The following is an 8,668-nucleotide window of genomic DNA, read 5'->3' on the forward strand; positions in this document are numbered from 1 at the left end:
TTAAAAGATTGAAGCAGAAATAAAAGCATTCCATTTGTAAAACTGATTAATGTAAGTCCTGAGCTCTAAGAAACTACAGGGCATATGGCGATGATTGATCTGTTCTGAAGAAAACAATAAAAACATCCAGGATGTCACAGGGAACAACACCAGAGGTCAGTCAGAGGTCTAAGAAACACAATAAAATCGACGCAATGACAGAAATTCACACACCTTTCAATAATAACACTGAATATAAGCAGTCTATTCTCCAATAATAAGATGCAGACTAGCAGACGGGATCAAACAATGGGATCCACCTTTGGCTGACTCAAAAAGACACACTTTACCATGGCAGATATGCACCAGCCTTGGGACAAACAATGGGAAAAGTTACTCCAACCAACTGGATCTAGGAATCAGGGAGGTGTGGCTATTCTAATGCCTGAAAAAAAATGGTTTTCAAACAAAAATTATTCACAAGCAACAGGGAAGGTCACGTCACACTCATCAAAGGAGAAATCCACCAGGAGAATGATACATTCTAACCACATATGTACCAAACAACTACAAGCAATTCCACTAAAAATTCTACTAGGAACAAAGCACAGATCAACTCCAACATAGAGGCAGTGGGCAGCCTCAGCACGACAACTACCAGCAGACGTGCAGTTGTACAAAACTAAAGAGACAAACGCTGGAGCTCAGTAGCATTAAAAATGAAAAGGACCTAGAAGACATCTGGAGAACATTCCACTACACGCTAAAGAGAGCAAACGCTTCTCCCTTTTCTTCACATCCCGAAAGAAACTAAAGAAAACAAACACTTCATGTTGGCCAATGGGAAACTGAAGAGATGTTTTTTGAAAAACCCTTAGTGAAATAAAAAAAGAAAAAGAAAACCAAATTAATAAACTAGAAAAGGGAACATCACATTGGGTATCAATAGAATTCACAACATAATAACATATTTATAAGCCTCTATTCCACAAAACGAACCATCTAAAGGACAAATTCCAAGGTGCATCAAACATAACAAAAATAAAACAACATGAAATACATAATGTGAACAGACCTATAACTAGCAAGATGACTGAACTAGGGAAGAAAAGGCTGCAAGTGAAAAAAATTGGCATGTATTTACACATATATGAGGTCATGCCATTCATAAGTGTTGGAACAATATCAAAGTTGAAAGTGACAGACAGTAATTGTGAATATTTATAGGACATTACAGGAAGCTTATATGATTTTGTAAACATGATAACAGATCAAATCAAACTAACCAGCATTTCAATCGTGCTGGTAACTATTTGTGGTAAGAACATCGAACATTTCCTCCTGCACATTTTGCAGTGTGAGCACCTTCCTGATGGTCTCTGTGCAGGATGCATCACTAACTGCTGTTTCTCCCGTGCAGACAGAACTTCACACTCCTCCATCACCATCGTTTCCTCTCTACATCCCCGTGGTGGTCACCTTTGTATTTAGTTCATAAACCATCATCTTCCTGAGAATTTAAATATAAGGGTGACACATCACCTGTGTTCAAGTTTCTGGGTACTTCACTAAGCAAACTGTCTCCTAATTCTGTCCATGTGGTTATAAAGGGAAAACATACTTCTATTTAAAGAACATTTTTCACTCTTTGCACATGCTGGCTTCTACTTGTTCATCCAGTGATGGACATTAATGGGAAATAATGCTGAAAATCTTAAGATAGTGCAAATCACCCCTAAATACAATTTTAATTTCAGTTGAGTATGTACCAAGAAGGGAAAGGGTGCCCAGAGAGATAGCTCAATGGTTAAGAGCAATGACTGTTCTGCAGAGGACCTGGCTTCATTCTTAGCACCCACATAACAGCTTACAAACATCTGTAAGGACGGAGCCAAGATAATTCTAAACCCCTTTCTGACCACAGACATTGCACAACCAGGCACATTTACACACACGTGGGCAATACACTCATATACGTAAAATAAAAAATTTTTTTAAAAGGGGAATGGCTGCATCACATAGTTCCTTTGATCAGAAATCTTTGAGGAACCTGAACTAATTCACGTTTCCTTCACCACGTACGTGGCTGCCTTTAATTCACATCCTGATGGAGACTGGTTTCTAGTCCTCCTTCTGGTAAAGGATCATAAGGCGACGTCTCATTTTCCTTGAATTTCCACTTCACTTGTGATTAGAAATGCGAACATTTGTGCTGTAGAGTTGCTTATGCACATCCTTTTGTTTCCTAATATGCTATGCTCTTTCACGGGCTATAAATCAGGTTATCAGCATTCTTATATGCAGTTGTTTCTATGTGTAGAATGAGTCTACACATAGAGTAGATAGAGAGTAAATATGAGTAATACGAGTAAATAGAGATTTTGGAAACCTGAAATTTATTCCAAATAACGAGGAAACCCCCAAGAAATTAGTATATCACAGATTCCCATAATAATTCTAAATTTAAAATTAGTATTCTGGTGAGATTGAGTAGCTGCTAAAGGGGCTTGCTACCAAAGCTAAATATCTGAGTTTGATCCCAGCACGCAGGTCGTCAAGTACTGACTGTCCTGTTATCCAGGGTGGGATCATCCTGTATTGTTGAGGAGGAACAAGATGAGCTCAGCATCCTGCAGGTTACACATATTGCCTGACGGTCTTTGACTGTCATTAAGTACCCTGAGAGCTCGACATGTACACTGAGAACGGTCTCCTTTGAGGAGTCCAGCCCCATCCTGTTATGTAGCAGGAGGACATGCAAATATGCTCCCCTCTGCTCATGAAAAGCAGCCCAGCCTTGACAGGCAGCTCTGGCAGAGGAGCCCAGCCCTGCACTCCCAGGTGTTACCATTCAGTGATCAGTACTGAACAGACTCACCATGGAGTTGGGGCTGAGCTGGGTTTTTCTTGTTGCTCTCTTGAAAGGTAATTTATGGAGAACAAGAGACACTTAGTGTGCAAGTGGATGAGACGGAGACCAAAAATGGAAATGTGTGGCAGTTTTCCTGACAGGATTTCTCTGTGTTTGCAGGTGTCCAGTGTGAGGTGCAGCTGGTGGAGTCTGGAGGAGGCTTGGTGCTGCCTGGGGGATCCCTGAGACTCTCCTGTGCAGCCTCTGGATTCACCTTCAGCAGCTATCGCATGCACTGGGTCCGCCAGGCTCCAGGGAAGGGGCTGGAGTGGGTCTCATACATAAGTAGTAGTGGTGGTACCATACGCTACACCAACTCCGTGAAGGACAGATTCACCATCTCCAGAGACAATGCCCAGAACACCCTGTACCTGGACATGAGCAGTCTGAGATCTGAGGACACGGCCATGTATTTCTGTACAAGAGGCACAGTGAGGGGAAGTTCCTGTGAGCTCAGACACAAACCTCCCTGCAGGGTTCTCAGGACCAGCAGGGGGCGCTGGAACAGGCAGAGTTCTGGATCATCATCACCAAGCAGGTGCAGAGGCATCCAGGGCTGGACTCCCCCTGCCTGGGCTGCATCTCCTCGTCACAGCACAGATTTCCCAGAGATTCTCTCTACAGACATGCACGCAGCAATTTTTAAGTGTCAAAATATCTGAAAGTTGTGTTTTCCATCCTGATGTGTTTGTGTATTTATCGCAGTGGACACTTTACATCTCTGTGGGCAGAGCCCTGGAGTGTACTCCACTAGACTAGGCCAAAGCCGGGTTTGTTTCCCGTGATTAGAGCAGTGTTTGAGATTCATTTGGTCAAACAGGACATTCAGGCAGTATCAGAGACCTATGAAACCTGATGGCCTTCACTTTTCCCATGGTCATCACACAAGCCTGCATATTAGACCCCACACTGACACAGATACCACGCTCTTAATGTGTGAGAGGATATGGACCTGGTCCTAGAATCTGGTAGTGAGTCATTGTATATGATGCAGCCAATGACGGTTTCTGAGCCTCAGACAGCAACAGATGGCTCATACCCTACTAAACAGCTAAGCTGTCTTTGCTTTTTAAAAAATTTATATCTTAGGTTTTTCTCATGTAATTACAGTGAATTTAGTGCATCTAAGGAATTTTCTTTTGACCTGCTGATCCCTGTTCTTCCCTCCAGGGACCTTCCTGGACCTCTCATTGGCACTGCCTCCCGAGAAAACATGGTTTGTTATCCTTGTTGCAAAATATGAGTCAGCAGTTCTTGATCTGAAGCTCACATGGCCTGGTATCTAAGAATAACAATTCACATATTTATTTCATATTTTCTAACAGATCATGGTTGTCATGTTCTAAAATATTTATTTATGCAGTCCTCAGGAATCCAAACTCCGGATATGTGTTAAATTGCTGGCCATTTCTAATGAAAATGTACATCACTTGACCACCAAGAAGAGGGAGGAGCTGGGGGAAGCTGTGAGCACGGGAAGGAACACGGACTGAAGCAGAGGAGGAGTGGAACGATGCTGCATGTCAGAGTCTCCGAAGGACAGCCAGTCGTGTGGCTGAGTTGCGTCAAGACACAGGTGCTCATCACAGACCTGTGGCATCTTAACTCTGTACATCCTGAGCTCAGTCCTTGGCAAACAGGATTCCCAGGATGTGCGTATGCACTGATGTGTGTCACTGGTCTAGTTCCCAGTGCTCATCTAAGAGCCTTAAGTCTCACTCTTCACAGTGTCCTATTTGCAGGCAGGGGAAGCCACATGGGGCTGGGTCACAAGATTCAATGGCAGTGCATAGCTGTCCTAGGTGACCCGTTGCCCTTGGTGGCCTGTCCAGGACAGAGTGCTGCTAGGACTCAGATCCATGTTTGATAGACTGTAGTGAGTAGTTTTCTTGATCTTTCCTGTCCTGTGCACACCCAGAGACGCCCAACCAAGGACAAAATTGTGGGGCTCTGATAAGGAAGATTCTCCAATATAGACTCTGGGGTCACCCCTTGCCCAGTTGACCCAGAAGATTCTACATGATTCCAAGATCATCTGTTTGAATAGAGTTTCAGTCAACAAATGATAACTACACTGTACAAAGTCAAGGAAGACAGTGGCCAGGACGACTGGGATGTAGCATTACAGCCTCAGCACACCTTTGTCTCAACCTTTTGCTGTGGTGTCTGTGTGTCCTGAGGAGCACACATGTTGGAACACAGTGTCAACTTTATACACTAATGTTATTTTAGGAGGGACTTCTGAGGGTGATTAGGGTTGGAGATCAGGACAGTGGTGAACAATTAAGGAACCAGTGTTTTCAGAAGGAGAAGAGACTTGGTGTAGAACACTGTCCTGTCTCATCATTGCAGTTCTAGTCAGCTGTCCATGTAGTTATGAATGAAAACCTTACTTCTTTTTAAAGGATATTTTTCACTGTTTATGCATGCTGACTTTCATCTATTCATTCATTGATTGATGGACATTAATGGTAAATCATGCTGAAATGATCATGGAAGTGTGTCCCACCAAATTTTCTCCTTCCTGCTCTGTTTGACTTGCCCTCACTCTCTTCAGGGTCTCCCGCTCCTGACTGGGGTAGACAAACCACATAACACATCTTTATCTGAATTTTGCATAGTTCATACCTTGGTGGGGGTGTGACTTACAAGGAAACGAACATGCAGTGCCCAGCTCTGCTACACAGCTCGGCCAGCCAATCCAGATCGCTTTTGCCCATGGTCTGCCTCATCTCGCATCCCCGCATACCCACTCACACCATAGAGTCCTGTGGGGGGGTCCACGGGGTCCTTGTGGGGTCCCCCAACGCCCCAGGGGGTCCAGGGCAGACTGGCTAGCCTGCTCCCTGTTCCCTGCTTCCCCGAATGGGAAATTTCCTCCTCCTTCCAATCTTGGGCCAGGCTCTACCCTCCTTCCCAGGGTGCCCTGTGCTCGCCCATGGCTCTTCAGAGGAAGTCCGGAGGAGTAAATCATCTTTTGGCTATAAAGTGCAAATCTCCTCTAAATATAAATTTGATTTCAGTTGAATATGTACCCAGAAGGGAAATGGGAGTGGAGAGATGGCTCAGTGGTTAAGAGCACTGTCTGTTAGTGCAGAGGACCTGACCTCGATTCCCAGCACCTACACTGTGACTAACAACAGGGAAATGGCTGTATCACATGGTTCTTTGGACCAGAAAGCTTTGAGGAACCTGGAACCTATTTTCCCTGTGGTTGAACTAACTCACATTTCTATCACCATGTGCATGGTTCCCATTCCATCATGTCCTGACAGAAACTGGTTTCTATTCCTCCTTTTGGTAAAGGCGTGTGAGGTGACGTCTCATTTTCCTTTAATTTCCATTTCGCTTGTGATTAGCTATGCGAACATTTGTGCTGTGGTATTGCTGATTCATTCTCCTTTTGGTAAAGGCGTGTGAGGCGACGTCTCATTTTCCTTTAATTTCCACTTCGCTTGTGATTAGCTATGCGAACATTTGTGCTGTGGTATTGCTGATTCATACTTTTTCCTGATATATTATGCTTTTTAACTTGCTTTAAGTCAGGTTATCATTCTTTTTTCATATTTTATGTATTACTTTTATGTGTATAAGTAAGTGCATTGCCTGCAAGGATGTTAGTGCAACCATGTCATGAAATGTGCACAGAGGTCACAAGATTTGACTGGATTCCCTTGGAACTGGAGATACAGGTGGTTGTTCACCACCATGTGGGTGTTGGGAATTCAACCCTGGTCTTCTACAAAAGCAAGCAGTGCTCTTAACCACTGAGCATTCCCTCCAACCCCAAGGTTATTAGTATTCTTATAGCCAGTTGTTTCTATGTGTTGGTACTTTATAAATTAGTCTGTTATCAGAAAAAAATAGAGAATTTGAAGCCTGAAATTTATTCTAAATTATGAGGAAACCCCCAATGGCTTATTACATTATACATTCCCATAATAATTGTAATGATAACACTACTAGGCTGGTGTGATTGAGCGCTGGCAACCGTGATTGCCACCAAGCCTAAATAACTGAGTTTAAGCCCACATGCAGGTGGTCAAATAAAGACTGTTCTGGTCCGGGATAAGGATCAGCCTGTATGGCTGCAGGTGACACAGGATGAGGTTACACATATTATATCACATTCTATGACTGTCATCAGTATGCTGAGTTCTTGACATCTACTCTGAGAACTGTCTCCTTTGAGGAGTTCAGCCCCATCCTGTTATGTAGCAGGAGGACATGCAAATAGGGCTCCCTCTGCTCATGAAAACCAACCCAGCCCTGACCCTGCAGCTGTGGCAGAGGAGCCCAGCCTAGAGCCATAGTCGTTCCCTTCAGTGACCAGCACTGAGCACAGACTCACCATGGAGTTGGGGCTGACTGACCTTGCAGCTGTGGCAGAGGAGCCCAGCCTAGAGCCATAGTCATTCCCTTCAGTGACCAGCACTGAGCACAGACTCACCATGGAGTTGGGGCTGAGCTGCTTTTACTTGTCACTTTTTAAAGGTAATTTATGGAGAAGAAGAGATATTGAGTATGTGAGAGGACATTAGTGATTGGAATGGGGGCATGTATGACAGTTTCCTGACCCAGCTTCTCTGTGTTTGCACATGTTCAGTGTGAGATGCAGCTAGTGGAGTCCAGAGGAGGCTTGGTGCTGCCTGGAGCGTCTCTACAACTCTCATGTGTGGCTTCTGGATTCACCTTCAGTGATTACTACATGGAGTGGTTCCGCCAGGCTCCTGGGAAGAGGCTACAGTGGGTGGGAATAATTAACCCTGATGGAGGTAGCACATACTGCCCAGACTCCGTGAAGGGCTGATTCACCATCTCCAGAGACAATGCCAAGAACACCCTGTACCTGCAAACGAACAGCCTGAGAACTGAGGACACGGCCACCTATTACTGTGTAAGAGTCACAGTGAGTGAATATTATGGTGAGTCAGACACAAACCTCCCTGCAGGATGCTCAGGACCGTCAGGGGGCGGGGAATGCACAATGAGCTCAGCTTCACCCCAGAGAAAGGACACTAGGCCCTGAAGGGCTGGATTCCTCTGGGTCTCAGCTGCCTGTCCATATCAGAGAGAAATTCTCCCAGAAACTATGTGTGTAGTTAGAATATGTAGTCATTTTTTAAGTTTCTAAATAAGAAAACTTTTTCTTTCTTTTGTGATATATTTAAGTACATGATGCACTCTCACCTGAATGATCTGCAGAGCCTCACACAAGGGCAGAAGTGACTCTGCCATGGACACCAGGATCAGATCTGAGGCCCCCTCGGAGACAATGGAGAGTGTGTCCTCCAGGGTGCCAGGTTAGAGGACTGATTAGGACTCAGGTTGGAAATAACAGGCCAGTCAGGGTCAGTGACCAAAGAACCCCAGCAACTTTCACTCTCACCTGCGTCCTCACACAAGGCTCAGAATAGACAGGGAAAGGCAGGAGGGCTGGGGGTTAGAGAGGTTACAACATTTCATCAATGAAGGGGGAAGGACCGTGTGTCTGCACCCCCCCAGGCCCCTGACAGATTCTTGACAATAAACCTTGACTGGGGGAGGGGTATCGCTTTCTTCAGTAGTGTAGTCAATCCTACATTGCCAGGGGTAGAGGAAATAGCCACCTATCCACGCTCTCGCAAGCAGTGCTAACTGCACTCAATGGAACACACAAAAGACACACATGAAAGTAAAGGGAACTGTTGGGCAGAATCAGGGCTCCATTGGTAGAGGGAAGGGAGATGAGAGAGAGTGATGGGATTGAAAATTACGAGAATCTATTATATATATATA

This window comes from Nannospalax galili, unplaced genomic scaffold, assembly GCF_000622305.1.
Source record: "Nannospalax galili isolate Female #2095 unplaced genomic scaffold, S.galili_v1.0 scaffold1600, whole genome shotgun sequence".
NCBI lineage: Eukaryota > Metazoa > Chordata > Mammalia > Rodentia > Spalacidae > Nannospalax > Nannospalax galili.